The following is a 25,151-nucleotide window of genomic DNA, read 5'->3' on the forward strand; positions in this document are numbered from 1 at the left end:
GGTTCGCATACGAGAAAATGAAGAAAAAGAGGCTATGTGAAATAAAATCTTCCTGAGATCACACAATGTGTGAGTGTCCGCGTCTTAGTTATGAGGTCTCCAAAAGGTCTGGTGGCGAGACCTTAAAAGGGGCAGACTTAATACTGCATATGGCGCTGGAGCACAATGCTACCGGAGTTTACTATTTGACCCCCTGATTACATCGTCGCACACAGCATTTGTTAAGTCAGTGGGGGCACAAGTCAGTATTGGGGGTAAGTGGGAAAGCGATTCCTCTGCAGTCAGGTGGGCTCCCAGAATGCTAGTCCTAGGACTTTAAAACAACATGTATATGCTGAGAAAGAAAGTACCTGAAAAGTTGAAGCCGGTCGAAAGCCTGAGCGAGTCACTGCAGTTATCAAGGCTCTGTTTGGTGAGCAGCAAAAGTGAAAGCAGCGCGAATTAACACGAGACGCGGTGGGGGAGGGGCGGAGAAGCGTTCAGAGAGCAAGCGAGAGGAAAGACAGATGGCGCCTGATCAGGCGCTGAAAGCTGGCGGTTGCGCATGTGCACGCTCGCGTGAAAGCAAGTGCTAGGCCAGCCAAAGCGTGGGGTAGCACTTTGAAAACCCACCTACTAAATGTCTCGCAGAGCAGCGCATGCGCTGGCTCAGGCGACACTTAAAAAAACCTCCCAAGGGTCCCCCCTTCCCTCCAGCAAGTGCTACTATACTAGACAAAAGGGGGCTCACTTTTACTGCTTTCTCACAGAGATGCCCTGGGTTGCATTATTCTGATACGATGCTCCCCTGTGTGGATTGACACTCTGCTTTACCATGAACGCGTGTAAACAGCTGTTACTTGGTGGGTTTGTGCAGTCCCTACATCAAGAACCTGTTGGATAATGTAACATCAATGGAACGTTCCTGAATGGACAGAGAGGGGAGAGGGATTTCTTTTTACGGTTAGATAACAATCCTGTCTCGCTAATGTTAATGCTGATGGCCCAAAGGCCTGACTTTCAGGACAGAAGCCTAGCAAATCATTGCTTGTAGCTAAACTGATCTACTTATCTTCATTGCTATTACTCCTTCGAGGGTGCCCTCTCTGGTTGTTTAACAAAATGTTAATAAACAGATTTACAAAAAAAAGGCAATAATTGGGACAAAGTCAAATAAGGCTGCTTTTCATTTCATATCAATGAAGAATAGAATATTGTGACACGCCCAGACATTATTGCACAACTCTGACCGCCCTTCTGAAGTGCCATGTGGAACATACTAATTCATAAAATTAATTTAAATACCATAGGACTGCAAGTAAGATAACATCTCTCTGAGGTAGCAGTGTGACTAGCATCATATAGATGTAAAGGTATTGATGTGCAAAGCATATCTTCACCTGATTGAACCAATCTACCAAAGCAACTAGTCCTGAAATGTATGCTTGGAACTTTGCCTTAAGTATATATTACATTTAACTGGAATGTGGAAGGCCACCAATGACTAAATGCAACCTTGGTGGTACTAGCATGGGTTTAGTTTACTTTGCTTGAAGAAGAAAACGCTTGAAACAGATATTTATAAATAGGATTTTCCGGTTTCAATTTCTATTTGTTGTTAGGTGTTGCAGCGTATAACGGGTTAGTAGTGAGCATTTAATACACCTTTGTACTGCTCTATTCTTTAGACAAATGACAATGACTGACTGAAAAAAGATGTTCTACGTAGGACATGAGATATGTGTATTGTGGGTGCTTCGTGCTCTGTTCTTGCAAGCCAGTGTTACACAATTGTATCCTTTGTGTCAAAAAATGAAAGGGCTAATACATTTGGGTTTATTGTCTAATGTGGGCAGATTGCTGATAAACCTCATCATAGGGCAGATGTCTGCTGTGAATTAAAATGAATACTTTTACCTAAGGTTTCTTAGGTGACAGCAAATGCTCCTGCTGTTTAAAGAATCAGCTGAGGTAGTAAGGAAACGTCATGATATGCAAGATGCCTTGGGTCAGTAGAACTTAGTGATCCATGGGTTGTATCATATTCCACTTCTGTATGCAGGCCATGAATATGCCTTTGCATCTTTGTTTCACTAGATTGTGCTGCCTGCATGCACATATTACACAAGCATTGGCATAGCCAATAGGTCTCGCCTTTGGGACCTTATAAGTGTTTAACCATGCAACAGTTCATGGTGTTGCACCAAGGATATTGTGCTGCATAACTAAATACTTATAAGGTCCCAAAAGACAGGCAGGAACAAAGATAGAGTTGCCTTGAGTTTGATGACGGGGGTTGTTGCAGGTAGAGGAGGGGAGGAGAAACAGCCAGCAGAGAATGGAGGTACGTGAGAGGTAGGTACATGTAGAGGAAGGTATGAGGTAGGAGACATTTATAGTGAGGGAGAGACAGTGGGGACCAAGATTGGTTGTTTCCCATGAGACAAAGGCAAATAAGAAGTAAGACAGAAGAGATTAATGCATTCAGAAAAGAAATATGGGCAGTAAAGGTTACGTGCGGGGGTGACTAACTAACTACACAGAAAGAGGTGGCATGAAGGAAGAGGCGCAGGCAGACAGGCAGGGAGAGAGCCATAGCAACATAGTGTGAGAGAAAGCCTGGCAAGTAGGGGAGGGAGGGACAGATGTGGAGATGGGCTATGGCAGTCACAGAAATGGCAGGGACAGATTGGAGGAGAAGCGTGAGGGATGCCCTCAAGTTGGGGTGGGGTTGGAGTCAGATAGAGTGAGGGAGTGAGCCAGCAGAGACAAGGAGAAAGTGAAGGGCATGCTCATGGGAGGCAGACAGTGAACACTGACAGGCACAGATGTGATAGGCAGGAATGGAGAAACGTGCACAAATAGAGTGAGAGGGAGGGAGGGCTTGAAGAGAGGCATGTAGTTTTACAAGGTCAAAGAGAGACAGGCTAAAGTTAAAGAGAGGCACCGGCGCATGCTGATAGCAATGGGTTTGCAGACTGAGTGCGAACTGGCAAAAACAGACATGAACAGAGGGAAAGAGATACAGGCAGATTGAATGGAAGTGAATGGGGAGAGTTTTGACAGGGAGATTGCACAGAAGAGGGACACTGGTGAACAGGACATGGCAGAGAGGAGCAGTAGACATGCAGGGAGAAAGGCAAAACAAGCAGAAAGAAAAAAATATATATGTATGTAGAGAGGCAGTTGCTGACTGGAGGGAGACTTAGAAAAAGACGGACATAGAAGAGAGAAAGGGATAATTGGGAAGAGAGCGGGACAATGGAGGAGATATAGGTTTTCCACTGATGGGCAGAAGACGTCGAGATGTGAGTGTGAGAGAAAGAGAGGAGAGAAAATGTGTAGAGAGGATACATACAAGTAAGGAAAGATGGTAGAGAGAGCAGGGTTAAAAGAGAAAGAGCAGATGGCAGAGACAAGGAGCGTTGAAAGAGATGGGGAGGACCGGCATGTGGGGAGTGAGAAAGAGAGGTGGATACTGAGCAAGATAGAGAGTGGATAGGTAGCTGGAGAGGAGTGGAGGAACAGAGCCAGGAACTGGAGAGGTGATCTGGAGGCGGAGAGCGCAAGAGGCCGGAAGGAAAGGGAGAGATGCAGTCAGAGGCCCTGTGTCCACAGTGAGCAGTCTGCTGGGGGTTGTGTCCAGAAAGTGTCGCGTGGAGGGGGCGGGGCTTGGTTAGGTCGCAAGTGATGCGCGACGAGGACATGGAGCAAGTGCAGTACAGCAAGTGCCAGTTTGCCAGAGAAAATAAAAAATACAAATACTGAGTTAATAATTTTTAGATAGGTATTGCAGTGCACATCCTTGTAATAGTCTCTTTGACTGCCTTTAAATTATGCTTAAAAGCAGTGTGCATCCGCGTAATATTACTTGTCTGTAAGCTGTTGTGTCAAACGAACAGGGCTCAGATGAGCAGCTCACACGGGACAGCTCGGGTGAGACTGGATACAGAGCACAGACTTCAGAAGGACAACATTCAAAGTTGCATCAAAGGCTACTTAAATAACAAGCAGCAGCTGTTTTCAAGCACACTCATGCTTTGTGGCACCATCCACCTTGTGGGAGCGAACAACAGCCAATTAGCATGCGCGCCGCTCCTTGCTCCCGCAAGGTGGATGCCGCCACAAGCACGAGTGTATGCTTGAAAATTAGCAGAGCGGCGGCTAAAGGCCCTCCTATGCGTAGGCGAGACCTAAAAACACCAGTAATTCTGCACTATTGCAACTTTTTCTCTGAGGGAAAGGAATTACCAATGAAATTTGTGTTTTTGCTTTATGTTGCTTTGCTATCTACTGATATATTCCATCATGTTTTACTTGGCGAAATGTATCCATTGAAATCTCACCACGTGCATTCATAGCATTTGAGGTAATGCAAATTCACACTAACTCCAGTTTTCAGGCTAATAGTTACCACAACCAAGACAGCAATGAGTGCCACAAGCTTCATCTCAACAAAGCCCATATCACTCTAGTATTGCACGAGACAACTTGAAGGAGCATCAAAGCCTGAGGCTCTCAAACACTTAAGCTTTACAGCCCACTTTAATAACAAAACGAGGGCTCATCTGTCCAAGGTAGTGGGCCCATGGTTTGTGTTCCTGTATGCACAACTAAAAAAAATTTACATTGAGGCTTCTCTCTTTTGAAGAGACGCACAGCCAGGCTATTAATGGGAAGATTGGTGCACAAACGAGTGCAGCTTCCTCATGGTAGCCAGGAGCATCAAACAAAAATTCAAATTTTCATATGGGAACACCACCAGTGATGTTTACTGCCAAGCTCGCCAATCATGAGAACCCCACCCGAGCCGCTGTTGAACGAAAACCCTGCATTTGAAAGTAGAGTTCATAGGACAATCTCAGAACACAGACATAAGTGTTCTTGGCTCCCAGTGCCAGAAACTCTTGGAACTCCTAGAAACCAGTAAACAAGGCCCAACCCTTGTCCACGATTATCCATCACCTACAGAACTTCCACAAAAGACAAATATGAAAGCACTTGTCAAACAACCTTCCTTGCCTTAGGTTGGTAATGCTCTGTGATTAGACAAGTCAGCACTGTCTTTAGACAGAGTCTAATGGTCACAAGAAAACGCTGGAGTCTACAGTTCAGGTGTGAGATTCGAGAGCCATGGGGCACATCTACATTTGGGTATGGTAAAATTCTTCTCCCCTAAAATCTCCACAAAGAAAACGGAGAAACGATTTTTATTTATGCAAAATGCATAAGGCCACTAGATTGCCTGAAAACTGAAAGCAAGGGTAGAGCATTAATATTAAATAAAGAGATAATCGCACGACTTGGAGGAGAAAATGTCTCAAAGTTGTGGCTCACATTGTTTTCGCTGTTACACAAGATATTTTCTACTCAACCCAGTATCCAGAGAGAAAAATTATGGAAAGAGCATAACTGTAAATTCTGCTATTCCCGTATTCCAGAGAAGAGTTCATATTTAAGCCACAAAAGGCAAGTAACTCTTTATTTTCCCCATATTTCAGATCAACAATGCACTACCTATGGAGAGTTTCAAGGCACAGTTTTACTGTATTACGTGGGTGGATTTTGGCTTAAGGGAAACACTGCAACTCGTTAACATGCCTAGATATTGTCCACAATTTAGCATATGCAAAAAGCATAACTACTTCATGCGTATGACGCTGTAATTTAACTTCACCAAAGGCCACGAGCAGTGTGTGCAATGGATGAAAACGCCCACAAAATGCTGGCGAGACCCCATCTTACAGTTTGTGAAAGGCAGCTCAAGCCTGCATTGATACGACGGCCAAGGCTAGCTTGAAGCATTTACAACATGTTGGTACACTGTCCGTGCTCGAGTATGTGTGAGGGCGACGTCAGATCTAGTGGGAACATGTCGTATGAGTAATGGTTGGTGTTAATAAAGCGATCCCTTCCACAACAGCAGGAATAAAACAAACGTAAAGCAGTCAGTTCACACACCCACAGGTGGGCACCCATGAACGCAAATGAACAGTAGCCTGGAAATCACGGGCACATAAATCGCCTATAAACCCACTTTGAATGATTAGGAAAAAAAGACTAATGAAACAAGAGCTAACGCTGAAGCCGGACGAAAGTGAAAGTGATCGCGATGCACTTAATGAGGCTGAAAGTGATCGCGATGCACTTAATGAGGCCAGCAGAGTGACGAGATCTGTGGTGGGGGAGGGGGAGGGAATTGAAGCGTGGAGAGAGGCACGCTAAGCGCGCGCCCGCGCACATGCACTCAGCCTCTAGGCCGGCCATGGCAGCATCTGGTAGCACTTTTTTTTACCCCTTTACAATAAGTCGAGCAAGCAGCTTGCGCTGCTCTAGGCTCGACCTAAACAGAGATGAAATAGAAATACCAAGATAGTAATTGAATAAAGTAATCTGGAACCTCATGAGCTAAAAAATGGAGTTGAGATAGGGCAGCTAGAAATGATGCCAGCTTACCTAAAATATGTCTATATAGAGAACCAATGATAATTAAGGGCCCGTAGGTGAATCAATTGCCTAAAATAAAGGGCAATATAGTAATCAGGGATTGATGTATAACCCTTTACATCACCAATATTTTAATGTAGGTTGCCAAAATTCTATACGGCCTCGATAGACTTACTGTTGAAGGATATATCAACACACTTGAAGCTGAAGATGACAAATTTTCAATGAAGAAAAATAAATCAGACACAGGGACTCCACAATAATTGCAATATTCAGTGGTGAGAAAATGTTTCTGTGAAACAGAAAATAGGAATAACTAATTAAGCTATTGATATAATGGCAGATGAAAGGTAAAAGAAAACCATACTTAAAATACCCAGCTAGAATTTTACCAGTGCAGTTTCAGAAGGTTTCTCCTTCCTCAAAATTATGGCGGCATCGTGATCAGCCATTTCTGAAGTTTCTGAATTTTCACAGAAACTTTTTCTCACCACTGAATATTGCAATTATTGTGGAGTCCCTGTGTGAATATTTTTCTTCATTGAAAATTTGTCATCTTCATTCGGCTTCAAGTGTGTTGATATATCCTTTAACAGTAAGTCCATCGAGGCCGTATAGAATTTTGGCAACCTACATTAAAATATTGGTGATGTAAAGGGTTATACATCAATCCCCGATTACTAAATTGCCCTTTATTTTAGGCAATTGATTCACCTACCGGCCATTAATTATCGTTGGTTCTCTATACAGACATATTTTAGGTAAGCTGGCATCATTTCTAGCTGCCCTATCTCAACTCCATTTTTTAGCCCATGTGGTTCCAGATTACTTTATTCAATTACTATCTTGGTATTTCTATTTCATCTCTGTTTTTATCTTATCATTTGTCTTTCACATATTTCTTTTTTCTTGTTTTTTCATCTTTTCTCTCATCACTAGATCTCTATATCTATAGAGGGTGTAAGTCACTTATCTAGTTTATTGGTGTTCTTTTGGGTTCTAATTCTTGATCTTTCTTTTCTTCAAAATTGGTCCTTTACTTGCTTGATTTTAGTGAATTTTCACAAATTTCTTTAAAACATATTCCTTCTTAGTCTACTTGGCTGCATGCCAGTTTCTCCCAGTAACACATGTTGTCATTATTGTGAGTTGCTTCTACATCGTTTGTAACTCGTATGCAAGGTCCAATCTGACTCAGTGTACTCAATTTTATTGTATGGATGTTATATATTTTGTTTTCCTAGGTTTGTTCAGGTTGCTGTGGCCGTCCTGAAGAAGGCGTTCTTCATGCCGAAACGCGCGTAGACACATTAGTATGAACTTGTCTTAAGATTCAGCCACTCTGAATTTCAACCAGCAACAATGTATTTCTGGTTAGATGTCTTTCTGTTATATGTTTGGTATTTATATATTGTATTCTCATTTATGCTTTGTATGTAATATATATTTGTTATTATGAGGTCACATGTATCAATTTTCACCATTAGCAATTTCTTTATCTTTTTTATGAATTTATATAAAAATGAATAACAAATAAAATATATATTTTACTTTAAGTATCTCTTGTACACCGAGTCAGTTTATATATCATTCTTGTGTGCTATTTAGCATTGTTTAATTGCCTAGGTTTTTCCTCAGTACTGGTATGAATTAGACAGAGACAAGACAGAGCAAAAAAGTGTACCTCCCGGGGCTGTGGTACATCTATAATCTCTTTGATGAACATATATGAGCGGGGGAGAGGAACAGCTGGAGAGGAGAGGCCTAGTATGTGGAGTTCAATTGTTCCATGAGTGAGTAAGTTGAGGAGGTAGGCCTACACTATTAGTAATCTCAGCTATAGATTCAGAATAGGAATACTTGAGGCTAAATACAGACAAGAAAGCATCAGGCAGTAATTGAGTGTTGCCAAGGCTTGGGAGGTTACACAATTGACACTGTTGAAAACTGGGGAGGAGGGTTTGCTGCACTATGTTTGTATGTTAACTTTACATAGATGATAGGAGGCTGGCTCTCTATATAGTGTACTAAAACAAAGTGCACCGTGCAGAGAGTCCAGTGAATCCCCCTTTGGTATACAGAGCCAAAAGTAGGTAATACATTGCTTTTTTTGTGGTAGTGTGGGCGAGCAGTTAGGCTAATCAGAGAGCAGTGCTAAACCTTTTTTGTACTCACAGAGGCAACAAATGAGACACACACTCGAATAAATCGGAGACCAATTTGTACAAATAACATCGATTTTTATATTATTTTTTAGACCAACAACTTACTTCTAAGGTAAGTACTTTTTAGGTAATGATTTTTCAAACTTCGCCAAATAAATCACTGCTGTGCGCAATTACACACAATAGAAGTAAATGGGAGAAAATAGGAAAAAGCATATAAAATCACAGTGGGTTCTCAAGGTTCACCTTCAGGATTTAGGTAAGTCGCAGGGCCAGGTCCAATGCTACAGCAACATTAGATTGGGAGCGTTCCAGATTCAGCTGGGAGCAGGGTGCTGAAGTAGTTGGTAGCCAGCGCTACAAAGAAGGGGACAAGCTGAAAACACTCTGCAGAGGGACTTAAAAGGTAAGAGGTCCTACTTGAGGGAGCAGGTCGCAATGGCCTCAGGACAACAGGAGCACAGCTGGTTCGTCGTTACCCAGGCCAGGAAGGCTGGGTGCAGAGCAGATAGGGCAGCCAAGCGTTAAACGTTAAGATGGACCTTGTGGTCAAGGGCAGGCAGGTTGAACGGATGATTCTGGGACAGCTGGGATACTCACCGAGCAGGTCTCAGGGGTCTCGAAGTCCCTCAACAGGTGTCAGCGTCCTGGGTAATCAGAGTCAGGATTGGACTCTTTCTTCTCGGTCTTCGGTGTAGGGGGTCCACTACCTCAGGCATTGGCACAGCTCTGATAGGTCCTGGTGTCCTCTCACTTGGTGGGGGGTAGACAGATCTCACACTCTTCTGGCTTTGGTGCTGCGTTGGAATTGCCAGGAGGCAGCAGATCGGTAGAACGGACTTCGCAGTTTGTTGCCTGCAGGGGAGTAGCTCCTCTACTCCAAGGGAGGTTCTCAGCAATTGGTCAAAGGCTGGAGGTGCAGTTGCAGGATGAGACAGCACACCACGATTGTGGAGTTCTGGAAGCAGCCGGCAGGGTTTGGTACCAATTATTTATTTTATTTTTTGAGTTGTGGCAATATTTTATTCAGAATCACAGAACGTAAGTAACAAAATATTAGAACATCAGAACAAGCGGCAAGTCCAGCTTCCCTTTCCTGCGGAGGCTCTTGTGATGGAACCGAATGCTCAGTAACCAGTCCTTGATCATAGAGTGCAAGTGGCGATTCAAGACCAAAGGATTCTGGGTACCCAGTGCCATTAGGGCAGCTGGGTGTGGCTGGCGCTACTTTTTGCCAGAGCTCTTGATGGCGGACTTTGGTACTTTGGCAGCACGTGTTGCCTTCTTCTCAACCGCCTTGATAAGTCCGACAGCCTGCATCTACCTCATGTCACGGACAGCAAAACAACCAAGAGGAGGGTAGTTTGAGCAGCTCTCCACACACATGGGTTTGCCTGGAATCATGTCCACAATGGCTGCATCTCCAGACTTGAGTGCTTTGGGGCTATCTTCAAATATCTGGCCAGATCATCTGTCTTTTTTTCCTTCAGCTCAGCGAATTTGCAGGCAATGCAAGCAGTGTGGCAATCCAACACAGGAGCGTATCCCTGACTGATGTGACCAGGATGATTCAGAATAATGACATGGGCTGTGAAGCTCCCAACCTCCATTGGGGGATCATTTTTGCTGTCACCAGCAACATTCCCTCTTCGGATATCTTTTACAGACATGTTCCTCACGTTGAAGCCAACACTGTCACCTGGGATAGCCTCCGCCAGCACCTGGTGGTACATCTCCACAGATTTTACTTCAGTGGTTACGTTACTGGGGGCAAAGCTCACCACCATGCCAGCCTTAAGGATACCAGTTTCCACACGGCCCATTGGGCATGTGCCAATACCTCATATCTTGTAGACGTCCTCCAGGGTCAGACACAGGGACTTGTTGGTGAGATGGGTAGGCGGGGTGATTGAGTCTAGGGCTTCGAGCAGGGTGACACCACTGGCGGATCCCTCCTTCAGCTCAACCTTCAAGCCCTTAAACCGGGTCATGTTGGTGCTGGGCTACAGCATGTTGTCCCCGTGCCAACCGGAGATTGGCACAAATGCCACTGTGTCTGGGTTGTAACTGATTTTCTTGATGTAGGTGCTGACTTCCTTGGTGATTTCTTCAAAACGCTTCTGGCTGTGGGGGGGGGGGGGGGGGGGGGGGTTCGGTGAAGTCCATCTTGTTCACACCAATGATCAGTTGCTTCACCCACAGGGTGTAGGCCAGCAGGGCATGCTCGCGGGTCTGTCTGATCTTGGAAATACCAGCTTCAAACTCACCCATGCTGCCAGCAACAATCAGCACCGCACAGTCAGCCTGCGAGGTGCCAGTGATCATGTTCTTGATTAAATCCCCGTGCCCATCAATAATGGTGATGCAATACTTGGCAGTCTATGACTTCCAGAGGGAGATGTCAATGGTGATACCACATTCCCTCTCCACCATGAGCTTGTCCAACACCCAGGCGTATTTGAAAGATCCTTTGCCCATCTCTGCTGCTTCCTTCTCAATGGTTTTCTTATTGATGCCCCCACACTTGTAGAAGAGGTGGCAGGTGGTGGTGGACTTGCCGGAGTCCACATGGCCGATAACCATGATGTTAATGTGGATCTTTTCCTTTCCCATTGCAGCACAGTACTATGCTGGCGTCTCCCGGATCGGGCTGCGCTGCTCTCAGGTCTGGAGGAGCCGTGGGCGGATGGGCAGAGCGGGTTTGGTGCCAATTTCCGCAGCAGGTTTTCGGTTCTCGGGTCAGCAGCTCTTATTTGGTAAGTTATCTAACCTACCTCTATACTAAATCAACGGGCATTAAAGGGGGTGACAAGTAATACCCAACAGGCTACCTACCTTTAGGGTGACTACACCCTCTAAGGAACCACTTCCTGTGGGAAGGGGCACTACCCTAGCCCCAATAGGTTGATTTCCTACCATCACAAAATGGAGGAACTGGAAAAGTGAGACCCTCCATTATTTCACGATTTCCCTCCAAAAAACTGGAGAATGCTCAAACGTATTCACTTCCCACCATCTGTACATAAAGTAAGAGCACTGCATTTCTGAAATGTTTTAATGGAGCAAGCCCAGTGTCTTCAGCAGTAGAGCAACTCTTTCTCTCCTCTTCATCTTTGTGGCACGAATACAGAAAACCATTTCACATGTTGGAATCTCGGACTAACACAGGGAGGCACCTTATCCCAGCTAATGCAGCAACAACCCCGGTTGAGTACACTTTGATGTACCCTAGCCTTATTCCTTTCCGGCATCCCTTATTGGATCACGGATTGTCTTGACTGCTGTTTCTCGCTGTGCAGAGCAGTATTTCCAGGATTTTTTCTTCAAGTTTCATATGCACTCCTGTATGTTATCAGCTGATTAGAACTGTATGTTGAGCAGATGAGCTTAATGACCTTTTCCTTCATGCTGCAGAGTAATTGATTGTGGCCGGAGGCCCAAACTCTTTATGGTGATTGCTTTTTTCATATAGTTTGACTTTAATGCATTTTTGTATTGCTTATATCTTCTCTTGATTAAGATTTGGAATCCTTTTCTTCCTTCCCCCCCCCCCGCAGTCCTGTACTTAACTGTCCAAACTCTCAGAAGATATTTTTAGCTACAGCCATATTATCATGACGCTATCCAGTGTTAGCCGAGTTGGTAGAATGGCCCCTGCTGTTATCAGAGCCCAATTTCAAAGCTGGATAAATATTTTATTTTTTGCCACAGTTACATGGGGGTAAAGCACATCTAGATTCAGCTCGGGTGGCAGGGGAGCAGTAGGTGATCATAGTAGAAATGGGGCACACGGCGGTCCGGGGGGGGGACGGGGGACAGGGACGACATTATTTTATGCACAACAGTAAAATAAAGTGGCCCATCATTTCCATATTTGTGCCACTAAATTTGCAAATCCATGCCACAATATCCTAGGGGTCTGAAAAGTAGTGTCGACATCGCCTGCCCCACCTTAGGGGTTCTGTTGGATGAAGGTGGCCACACATCCTTGGCACCAAACATCTTCGGGTGCAGTGAAGCCATCATGGACTAAGAACCACAAGTATCCAGCCCATGTACTATTTACGGCTTCCCTGAGCACTTACAGTACCAAAGAATGGACTTCGATATTGTAGAGTCATAACTAATCATGCACATATGTTCACACAAAACGGTATATAGTGCACCCTGCCTTAGGGCTGTAAGGCCTGCAGTAGGGGTGACTTACCCAGTTAGGTCTGGACTGTTCCCATGAGGCACAGGGTCAAGACTGATCTGCATATGGCTGGGGCTGAACTGAGGTGCAAAGTGAGCTCAAGAACGATGGATTCAACCCAGATCTGTGACTGGGGGTGAGTGTCTGAAAAGTTTCAGCAATCCATCCATCATCTCATTGTGTTTGCTGACTTACCTATACCTTATGTAGTGTCTGTGGGAATGGCACACAAATGTGTGCTATGTTGACTCTTCAGTTTTCCCTGAACCAAGACGCGCAGCCTGCAATGGCAGTGTGCATGATCTTGGTGAGGGATCCCTAGGGTGGCACAAATTGTGCTGCAGCCCTAGTGGACACTCTTCAGTCAATGCCCTAGGAACCATTTACTATGGACTTACAGGGGCTACTGAAGTTGTGCCAATTGTGGTACAGTTTTTAGGGAAAGAACACTGGTACTGGGAACCGTATTAGCAGGGACCCACAGGGCTCGAGAAATCCACTTACCTGCTTGCTACGGCGAGTTAGATTTATTCAGGACGAGCTATTTTTAGGGCTTAATCGCCCTTTCTGGAGAGCACAAAGACACACTGACTATTGACCTCTGTCTCTGAAAGCGGAGCTAATGTGACAACATAAAAATAATTAAAAGCATCTTTATTGCTCACAAAGTTAATGAGCAATAAAGAGGCCTTAAATCATGTTATCTTGTCACATCTGCTCAGCTTTCAGAGACAGAGGTGAAGTATATTAAAGTTGGGCCGAGTAGATTTTTCAAGTTACTAGACCTGCAGGCCTAGTAACATTTTTGTGATTTTGAGAGCCATGACCCAGTACACCTCAGTCAAAGTTGCATCAAAAGGCAGGCCAAAAAAATGCAGGGGAGATAAGGGGGGGGGGGTTACTTCAACAAGCTTCCCACATGGATTAATTTACATAGACCTACATTTACATCACACTTTTAACAATGCGTTGTATGTGTATTACGATCTAATTTTCTGCATAACAATGAACACGGTAAGATGGCCTAGGGGAGTGTCACAGAACTACAAATTATCCATCACCACTTACCTCTCTGTGGGGCAAACAAAATTTTGGGACAGGCCTCCAAAGGGAGGCCTTCCTTCCATACAAGGAGGCGGGATGCATACGGTTGGCGACCAATTTGAGGGTATGCCCAAGGCCTTTTGGATCTCAAGAAGGAATATGGTGTTCCAGAAACTGAACTGTTTCACTACATGCATGGGAAAAATGGTTGCTGTATCAGGGGTCCGTCAAAGAGCTACAAGGGAACTCAAACACTTTGAGAAGTGACGATTGGGCTTGTGGGGGAATAGGACACAGGCAACCTAATTATAATATAAAGTATTTGTGACACTGAATACAGTAAACCAGCATCAATTTCAGTATGTATGATATAAGTAAAGGGGAATCCAGTTAGAAGTAAAATAGTGAGGGAACATGCTTAGTGGGCAAATACTTATTCACCAACGCAAAGGGGCTAGAGACACTTTAAGAGTCTGTTCAGGTGGTATTTTATTCCCAACACAATAGCTTTCAAGGCTAGGATGAATACCTGGAAGGAATGTGGGGAAGCAGGTACTCTGTCACATCAGAGTCATGCAGTAGGGTGGAGAGATTTTAGAAAGGGATCCTAGAACGGCTATGTGATGTGATAGAAGTACAACTGCTATGTGATGTGATAGAAGTACACTGGCAAGCTGACCACAAGTGGTTTGATTGGGGTGTCTGTCAGAAAGAGTTTATCCTCTACACTTAAGGGGGTAGCAAGCTCATAACACATATGCTTTTAGAAGTTAAACAGAAGACCCTTGAAAGTTTGCGAATATAGAGGATGTCGACCATCAAATTAGGTTGCAGCAAATGTGGCATCTGCTAGATATGGACACCGTTGCTTAGAGGTTACAGGAGAAGGACAGGGAATTCAAGACACTAAACCATTGGTGATGTCCCTAGCATAAGACTTGTCCAAAGATGTTGCAGATATTGCAGTTAGAGGAGAGGATGTAACAAGTGTAGCGTTGAGAATTCCATCAAATGAGGCTGGGTGGTCAACTGCTCTGGAGGTACTGCGGAGGAGTGCTGTACTTTTAAGAATTAAGAGACGAAAAGGGGCAGTTGGCGATATGCTGGAGAAGGGAGGCTTATTATACTAAACAGTGATTTCATGTTGCAGAGTAGTAATGCTCACTTATAAGGCTATGCCATATCTCACATATAGCAATATTAAATTATCTGTTCATGTGTCCCAATATAAATTATCAGTGTAGAACTAACAAGGGCTTTCTTGAGCAAGCATAGTTTCCAACAACAAACCAACTTTTTTTTCTGGCTACTTGCAAGAATAAAAAATGCTTGACATGAACACAAGTAGAACACAACTGCGTCACAAAAGAAATATTTTCATTTATGCATGCATAAATTATGCTACATGTAACTAACGGGGGCTGCAGAAGCATCGCTTATACTGAATGGGTTTAAAGTATGGGCTAAATATGGCTGGACAAAAAGTTTGTCAGTGAAAGGGTTCGATCTACAAAATCAACTCATTAACATATTGAAAATGGAAGAGGTGATACAGCAGTAAAAAATAAATATCAGAACTTGTACATTTGCTAACAAATTAAAACGTTCTTCTCTGATGGCAGTTGTGTTGCATATGGTGGTCTAAAATATTACACAGAACATGGTTATCAGGGGGTATGCCTCTGTGGGTATTGAAGCCGTTCTACAATATGCAAAACGATATCTCCTACATTAATTGGTATCAGGGTAGCTATAACTACATTGGCTCCTTAGTTCAAATAACAGATTCATATTTTTCACATGAGCTCAAGAGCAACTGTGTAGGACTGTAACAGTTCCTGCACTGTGCTAGATCAGCAAACACTGCCTGAATGATTTTGACCACACTCCCTGACCAACCACAAGAACATGTCACCATGCAGCAGCTGCTGGAATTGTCAAGTTGCAAGTAATATAACATATAATATTATGATAACAAATTTGGCCTTAAGTGACTTATAAGAGAGGAAAAACTGATCAGTCTAGGGACTGCTGGGTGTGCAGACTGCCCAGAGGAATGAACTACAGCGGAATGTGAGAAAGTATGCCAACACGTTAAGCAGGTGTTTCCCTAATACAGGATTAAAGCTCATGCAGTTTCATATTCTACAAAGAACATACATGACACCAAAAAACTACCAAGGGGCGTGGTGAAGATGGCGGACAGGTGAGAGAAGTTTTTCAGTTTCTCCATCCCCGCTGCTTCAATAGCCTCACACAGCGCCCTTCCTGACGCCTTTGCTTGGTCCCTTCGGCTCCCCTATGGTCAACGAAAAGCAGGGGACATGCTGGATGCAGTGGCGGGCTCCTCCTGCAACTTGACGCAAAGCTGAGGGGGGGGGGGTGTGACAAGGGAAAGTGACCGCTGGCGCTCACTGGCAAAATGGCAGCCGCCCGACAGGGCTAAGCAGCGGCAGTCCGTCAACAAACCCTCTGAGCCTTGCAACTGGGTGATGTAGGAGAAGATTCTGCAACAGTGCTTCAGGTTGAGTTCTGCATCTGCCCCCCACCGCAATAGAGAGGTGAACAGGCAGCATCCTTTGATGCGCCCCAGTGCCGCTGGGTGAGACGTGGTCAGCCCAAAGAATATGGATGAAAGAAACAACACTACAAGGAGCAATTATTGGACAATACAAGGGGAAATGTTACGTAATATAGCATAAAAGAGAAAGTAAAAGCGCTGTAGAGGGGCTACAACCAAAAATAAAATTGCCAGAAAATATAAGCAAGATAAAAAGGTCAACAACACATAAAAGAGAGCTATAGAACATGCATGGATAAAGAGAATGACTGATGATGACTTGAGATCATCCGGGGCCCGGGCTCTCCCTCGCACCTTCTGGCGATGGGGATGTTATCCTACACAATACTGGTCTGCTCCCCACCCCTCCCCCCCGGGTTCCACATCGAGTGGCAGAGTGACACTGTACTGAGAGGTTGGCTGGTGACCCCTTCTCTGCCCACCCTGCGGCGACCTGCCTGGCCCCTTTCAAGTCTGCTGTTGCTGTTCCTCTTAGCTCCGGTCCTGGTACTCATACCTTCGAGATACACATTGGGGCGCTGCTGATCAAATGCTCCTCCCTTGCTTTCCCTTGGTTTGGTGGATACCCGCAATGCCTCGACTAGGACAAAGAAAGACCGCTCCCTCAGAGACATGCTCAGAAGGCCAACTGGTAATGAAGTGGATGACAAGATGCCCACGCCCACTAAGAGCTATCATGCTCAGGCGTGTGATCCAGATGACCCGGTCATGAAGTCGTTCTTAAAAGCTCTCTTCGTGTCACTCCGGGACAACTTACATGCAGGAAAGAAAGATCTCTCGGCTGACCTGCGTGAAGTTCAAAAAGATCAGGAGGAGTTCGGAGACAGTGTGTAGGAGGAGTGCGATTCGGGACGAGATGAGGAGGTAGAATGGCTCCAACAAGACGTTTTGCGTCTGAACCAACAACATCATGACCTCCAAGCCCATGCCCTACAAAATTGCTGTCGACTAAATGTCCGCATTAAAGGGGTTCCCACCCACGCTGAGGGCACAGACCTGAGAGAATATGTTGAGGCTCTTTTCCTGCACATCCTAGGTATCCCGGATGAAGCTGCAATAAAAATGGACCAAGTCCATCGCATTGATCTACCAAAATGGGATAATGCCCCTCCTTCAGATATCCTGGTCAGGGTACACGACTTACAACTTAAAGAGAACACTCTACGCAAGGCACGAGAAACCCTTCCGCACCAATTCAGAGAGCACACGCAGGTGTTATACCAAGACTTGGCAGCTATGACGCTCCAGAAATGCCAGGACTTTCACCCTGTCACTGCCCATCTTAGAGATGCCAGTATATCATATGCATTGGGCCACCCCTTTAGGATCATTTTTCGATGCAACTGCAAGCTGCATCAGCTCAGATCTTTGACGGAAGCACGAACATACCCCTGATAGCATTATTAAAGTGGGGCTTCAGTTTATGGGAGGAACTTCCTTTCCTGGTGTGACACTGCTCGAGTCTGGAAATGAATACTTAAAGGGACTTAAATGTATGGGTGCTGAAAATGTTTCAAGATATTGGGTCCACGATTTCCATCGCTAACAGGCAGGAGGGAGGCTGCAAATTACGGGGGGGGGAGGGGGGGGGGGGGGAGAGGATCTGTATCCAGTAGAGCGATTTATCTACTACCAGGAAGTATTTTGGGGATCTATATCTAGTAGAGTGATTCATCTACTGCCAGGAAGTCTTTGCCCTGAACTGGTGCCAATAGTTATAATATGCCTACATTGCACGAACGGGTAGGGAGGTTTGAAGAGAGTTCCCCAAGAGACACCACAGTCAGGAATACTACAAGCACTTCGGCACATGGGAGAGTGGTGACACATGATATCCTGGATGTATGAAGCCCTCAAAACAGACAGGCCAAGATGTCAATTAGCTGCCAGAATTACTTGAGTTGGAGGGGGCAACTGGGGGGCCAACTTACAGACAAGGAATGGTGAGTGACATGTTCGCTAGTCAGGGGGATCTTTTGGAATGCCAGAGTTAAGTTAATGCACTTTAACTATGTTCATTGTACATACCTCACCCTACTTAAGCTAAGCAAAACATATTGGGGCCGCTCTGTGTGCCCTCGATGTGGCATGGGGAGCCACCTTCTTACATATGGCATGGCTCTGTGACTCAGTGCCGGCGTATTGCAGGGACGTCAGTGAATTAATTTTATCAGCAACATGGTTTCTGCTAGACCCCTCCTCCAAGCTGTATCTGTCAGCATTGCAGCCCTCTAAAAAAGAAATATGCACTATACATTCCTCCAGCTGCCACTTTTACTGGCGAAGCGACAAATTACCACGGGATGCCTGTGTACCCATGGGCAAGGTTGGAGCAATGGGTGGGGATGCTATTGAGTGGACAATGGTAGAGGAGACTCCTATTAGGCTCTCCCGTAGAGACATGGTCACAGAAGACCTAGAGGTGTGGGAGGTGGTACTGATGACCTTTGAAGGGGTAGGGCTTAAAGACTAAGTTCAGAGGCCTCAGTCGGGTGCAGACGATGATGCTAAGGAAGTAACCTAGTACGTTCCGAACTGGAACAATAGCGGCTGTGGGGACAAGAGGGGAACTAAGAGGATGTATATCCACCGATGAAGCAAAGGATGTATTCTGAAATCATGGGCACTCAAAGGGGACGGGGGGGGACACCATAAAAACACAGAGGACATAAAGGCATATAAAGTAGGGATGGGGCAGAACCACAAACATATTGGTGAAACTGGAGAAGAAAGGTCACAGTGTTTATCTTGTTGTTTGATGAATTTATGTCACAACATAAGATTTTTTTAATAATTCCCTTTTCTTCTCCAATACCTTCTCGAAACTCACCCTTATACGAACCACCAGATAGGTCGGAATAAAAGTGAACAACTGAGTTTCAAATAGAATGCTAGGTAAATGAAAACCGTACCTAATCTAAGACATACTTGCACTAACCAAAACGTTTTGAAACTGAGCCAATAAAATAGTAAAAGAATTACAAAAACATAGAACAAAATTATTGAAAGTAGAAGTAAAACGAGAACCATCTCTAACAGAACACAAGGGGAAACAAAAAGGGCATATAAAAATAAGTCAAATAGCAAAACAAGTGGAAATACGTACAAAAAAGATAGATATGCACAATGAGAATAACATAAGCTACAGAAAACAGGATACAAAGCGCAATAAAATAAGGGGGGAAAACATCTGATAATAAATGGGTAAGTAAAATATATTGGAAGATTTCAAACAAAACAGAAAAAGAAAATAATATGGATGAAAGAAACAACACTACAAGGAGCAATTAAACAATACAAGAGGAAATGTTACGTAACATAGCATAACAGAGAAAGTAAAAGCGCTGTAGAGGGGCTACAACCAAAAATAAAATGGCCAGAAAATATAAGCAAGATAAAAAAAGGTCAACAACACATAAAAGAGAGCTATAGAACACGCATGGATAAAGAGATAAACAGAAGTGAAAACAAAATAGCCACAAAAAAACACGAGACATACTTTGAAGCATTGCTAAAACTGGAAGAGAAAAACATACGTGAACCGAAGAGCGATGAATGAAGCTCAAGAAATCAAATAAAAGCGAAGAATATTGGAAACAAAGAGTGTAGATGAGATGTTAGAAAAGGTAAATGTGAAATAAAGCCTAAAAACGGTATCTGGAAAGGTAAAACAGTAGAACAATCGTATCCAATAGGGCGAACGGTGTTTTTGCGAGGAAAATAATAAATGAAAAAGAAAAAAAAATTAATTAAAAGGAAAATCAGCCTGTGCATGTAGCAGAGAGTAGTGGAGAGGGGTATGAGATCGAGCAAATGCTACCGGTATCTCGGTGGGGTCCTCTGTGACTGGAAAATGCCGTTGCAGGATCCTGTGCTCCTTCGGACGACCCTTGCCCGCGCGACTAGTCTCTTTATTTCTACGACCCGGCCCACAAACACGCGCTGCAAACTTCCACGCGCCACGAACATCGGGACAGCCGAATCAAGTGCGAAAGCACGCGGACGCCGTCCCTGGAGCTGCGCATGTGCTGAAAAGCTGGTTTAATCGATAGCCATTGCGAGGTCAGGCGCAAAACTACTGTCTCATATCTGTGATTCTCACCGTTTCGCAGTTTACACCAAATTGTTTACAAAGAAGAGCCTAGCCTGACCCTAAAATGTCAATATACTTTTACGACTATTTAATATGTTTTATCGGTGTTTTACACGACCCTTTTAGAAGAGAGTATGAACGTGAGCAGAAGGTAAGTTTGCAACCTGACCGGTTTTATACCGGCATAACCGATATTTTAATGTCCCAGCACAGGTACTAAAATGAGTAAAGTCTGAAGCAGTATTTGTTCTCTTATTAGTCATACCTTAAACAGTTTCATATAGTTTAACAGATTCGATTCATGCAGGAGACTCCCGAATTTTTAAGCCCTATATGACACTATTTTAAGTGCCTTCGGGGTAAAATCTTCTCCTCTTCAATGTAAATCAATTGGGAAAATCGATTCCCCGATTTTTTTTCCAAAATCTCCCTCTTATAGGTTTAAAATGTTGGGGTTAGGGTTGTCACTGTTCCAAGCGAAAAATACCAGACATTTGGATTGCTTTAAGAGTCTGCAAAGGCCTACAGGTGATAGTAATTAAGCCTATTAAGAACATTGTATGTATTCATTTGTAACATTGCTTTTCTGTCTTTGTTTACTTGAATTTTTAGTCTTGGCTGTAGATCACATTTAAATGTGCTTCCTATTTATATTTGCTGTTTGAAGTATGTACAGATAAAGGCAAAAAATATCCGCTTTAGGTGAGTGTGCTTATTTTTGTATCACCAGGGACAGCAAAATACAAGTGTTGCAGGTAGAAAACCAGTCAGGTGGCAAACTTGGGGGCATATTATCAAGCCAGGCGATAAAATTATCTCCGCTTTGGCGGCAGAAAACTGCTGCTAAAGCGGCGATAATGGGCTTGATAATATGCTCTATGGAATTCCAATTGAAGCCCATGTTAGATGTGAAGGACGTCTAACATGGGTTTCAATTGAAATTCCATAGAGCATATTATGAAGCCCATTATCGCCGCTTTAGCGGTAGTTTTCTGACGCTAAAGCGGCGATCATTTTATCGCCTGGCTTGATAATATGCCCCCTAGTTGGCATGTATATATGTATGTTTGTATCGCGTATTTGTATAGCGCAGACTGCCACCCGAAGGGTATCCTGGCGCTTAGACATTCTACCGATAGCACACAAAACGGTAACAGGAAGAATTAAACTAACCTAGGGAAAAGATACGTTTTTAGTTTCTTCCTGAAGGAGGAGAAGTCCCCCAGGTTTCTCAACGACAGGGGTAGATCGTTCCAATGTTTGGCTGCCACAAATCTAAAAGACCGCCCGCCCATCCGAGCCCTCAAGACCTTCGGAATTACCACAAGATGTGCTGATAATGATCGAAGGGAGCGAGTAGGCACATACCACATAAACAATTCCTGCAGCGGGGCAGGTCCTTGCCCATGGAGCCCTTTAAACACTAAGGATAGTGCTTTGAAAATAATTCGTTGTGGGACAGGCAGCCAATGAAGATCAGCCAGCGCCGTGGAGGAGGAATCAGAGCGGCACCGCGAAAGAGCCAATTTGGCCGCCATATTCTGCACACGCTGCAGCTTAGCCACCAGATTAGATGGTGCTCCCAACAGTAGTGCGTTGCAATAATCCAACCTGCTCAATATGGTGCCACGCACCACTTCTGGCCGAACATGAGCCGGAAGCAGCGGAAGAATCTTCCACAACATGCGAAGCAGCGCCATGCAGGTGGCCACAGTTTTGTTCACAAAAAGGTCTAATTGAAGATTAGGCCCAAACACCACGCCTAGATTCCTGGCGGAGACTGCTGCCAGGGGAGCATCCTGGAAGGAGGTAGGCCAGAAATCAGGAGGCAGTGGCCGGGGAACCCGATCCCTCGAGCAGTGTAGTACCTCTGTTTTGGAGCTATTAAACTGCAGGGAGTTTTGCCTCAGCCAATCCGCAGTTGACACCATACACTGATGGAAAGTCTCCAGAGACACCGCATCCTTGCCCTCGATGGAAAAGATGAGCTGCGTATCATCGGCATAGTTAATAACCGAAATGCCGAATGATTTGATCAGACTCACCAGCGGTCGAAGATAAAGATTAAACAAAATAGGGCTGATGGCAGACCCTTGCGGGACGCCCTGCTCGACCGCTTTGATGTCCGACTGAAACGGTGGCAAGGACACTACCTGGCGCCTGTCTCCCAAATAGGAGATCAGCCAGTCACGAGCCAAACCCTTCACCCCTACATCCTCAAGTCTTCTGACCAGGATGTCATGGTTGACCGTGTCGAAGGCGGCCGACATGTCTAGCAGCACTAAAAAGGCTGTTCGTCCAGTGTTGGCTCGTGAACGAAGATCGTCCAAAACGGTCACCAGAGCAGACTCTGTGCCATGTGCTGGTCTAAAACCAAATTGAGCCGCGTCCAGGCAGAAATTGGTCTCCATAAAACTGGACAGATGTTTAGTGACCAGTTTCTCCAGAATCTTAATGGGAAAAGGGAGCAGCGATATAGGTCTATAATTCGCTGGGCAGGTGGGATCCAGAGTTTCTTTCTTCAATAAAGGTGAGACTACTGCTAGTTTCCAACACTCCGGAACTCGTGCCATAGTAAGAGACTGGCAGCAGATAGCATACAGCGGGGGGAAGAGCTCCGCCTGGAATACTTTCCAGTATTTGTGTGGCAGTGGGTCCCAAGGGGAACCAGAGGATACACTGTTAGCCAGCAGACAAAACTCTTCAAAGGACGGAAGGGGAAAACTATCCAACTGTGCCTGACTACCATCTACCCCTTTCGTCTCCATGTCGGCCACCAGTACGGGGCCCCGCACAGGCTGAGTAGCAAGTATAGTCGACGGAGCAAGTTTGCTCAAGATCAAAGCGATCTTATCTTCAAAAGCCTGCGCCAAGGAGATACATAGAGCTTGGGAGGCAGGGATGTCATTGGCAGCACAGGCAGGACGAGAGAGATCCCTAACAATCTTGAACAAGGCCTGCATTTTATTTGTTGCATTTAGGAGCGATTCCTCAAGGAATCGCGCTTTCGCACCCTTGATCTGTCTTATAAGTCAATAAGGCCTGTTTAAAAAGGACTTTCTTAGATTCCAGATAGTGTTTTCTCCAGGTTCGCTCCGCACGTCTACAGCAAAGCTTCAATTGCGACAGCTCAGCAGTAAACCAAGGCATGGCGATCTTGGATCTATCCCTGATTTTACGCAGGGGAGCCACCACCTCCAAGGAGTTAAAGATTTTCCGGCTGAGACACTCATAACTCGCATCCACACTATCTCCTAAGGGGAGTTCCCCGCCCAGCAAAGACGGCAGGCAAGATTGTTTAAGCAGCCTCGACCACTGCCTGCCCGTCTTAGTCCTGGAACCGGTAGCGGTACTTCCACTCCCAGTTGTTACCATAGGGAGTGCAATGGAAAAAAGAACTAGGGCATGGTCCGTCCAACACTGAGGAAGGATGTCACGAACCACTACTTGTCTAGCATCGGCAAAAATCAGGTCAAGAGTATGGCCCTTAGTGTGGGTCTGTGAGTGCACCAGCTGCTGCAGGTGAATGTCACTACAAGCCTGAATCAGATCCGAAAAGGCAGACCTTGTGGGACCATCAGGCCGAAGATTAAAATCTCCCAGAATCAGAGTCCTAGCATGAGTATTGGAGAGCTCGTAGATGGTATCAATTAACTCAGGCACGGCTGTCAGAGTGCTGGCAGGAGGTCAATAACACAGCAGTCCAGAATAGAGAGTGCCTCCCTGCCCTATCATGGAAAAGCCCAAAATCTCACAGCCCGAGATACTCTTAGTCTCCAGCATTGAGACATCGAGTGATTCCCTATAAATAAAGCCCACACCGCCTCCTCTGCCTCCCTCCCGCGGGTTATGTCTGATCTTATAACCAGGAGGGCAGGCTAACCCCAATTCCACCGCACAGTCCACTCTGGTCCATGTTTCTGTCATGAAAAGAACATCTAGCTCACAGGACTCAATGAGCAGTGCAATTTCCATGTGATGTTTGCTCAAAGATCTCACATTCAGCAGACCACACGACAGGGACTGCGTGCACCTGCTGGTGGCATGAGGCTGATGGCGCATAGCCGTACCTGAGTCGAATTTTAATAGCATGTCTCTGGTATACGTCAGCCGAGCATCGAACGATGGAGCAGGGTCCCCGGCGCAACCTGTGCGCGAATGGGCGCAAACGGGCTTACCTCTGGCGCACCTCCGTCGCGCTCGCTGCGCGCCAACGCTGCGCGCTGGTACACCCATCCCTTATATACTGTGACGATAATCCGCGCGGGAGTCCTGCGAGGAAACACCTCTAGACCCACCAAAGATGGCACCTGAAGGCGGCCCGATCCAGGGAGCCTCACCCAAGATGGCGGCCGGGACGCCGCGATCGCGTCCTAAGTAGTCCCCCGAATTCTGGCTTCTAACTAACTCCCGCAAAGTGCAGGTGAGTTTACAGACTTTTAATGTGCAAGTTTGAGCTAGCTAAAGCCCCCCAGTATTAATCAACAAAAAGCGCCAAACGCCAAAACTAGCAGCGCGAGTTGCAGTATATTAAAAATGGAATAAGAATCATAAACTAAAGCTACAAAGTACGCGTTAGTGCTGAGGTATAGAGTCTACCTGAAGACAGCAAGAGGCGCCTTAAATATGCTGTCCGGAGCGCGGGAG

General features: G+C 45.2%; 1 protein-coding gene and 1 pseudogene across 1 annotated transcript in view; both read right to left on the reverse strand.

Annotated features, from left to right (window-relative positions):
* ZNF541 (zinc finger protein 541) overlaps positions 1-20,453 on the reverse strand; it is a 1,112,036-nt gene extending 1,091,583 nt beyond the window's left edge. Inside the window, exon 1 of the mRNA XM_085627847.1 lies at positions 20,232-20,453. The gene's annotated coding sequence lies outside the window, so the exon portion shown is untranslated. The remainder of the gene's footprint in view (positions 1-20,231) is intronic.
* On the reverse strand, positions 9,816-11,204 carry LOC146797992 (elongation factor 1-alpha 1 pseudogene; annotated as a pseudogene).
* Positions 20,454-25,151: the final 4,698 nt, after the last annotated feature.

The sequence above is a fragment of the Triturus cristatus genome, chromosome 9 (genome assembly GCF_964204655.1).
Source record: "Triturus cristatus chromosome 9, aTriCri1.1, whole genome shotgun sequence".
NCBI classification, from domain to species: Eukaryota; Metazoa; Chordata; class Amphibia; order Caudata; family Salamandridae; genus Triturus; species Triturus cristatus.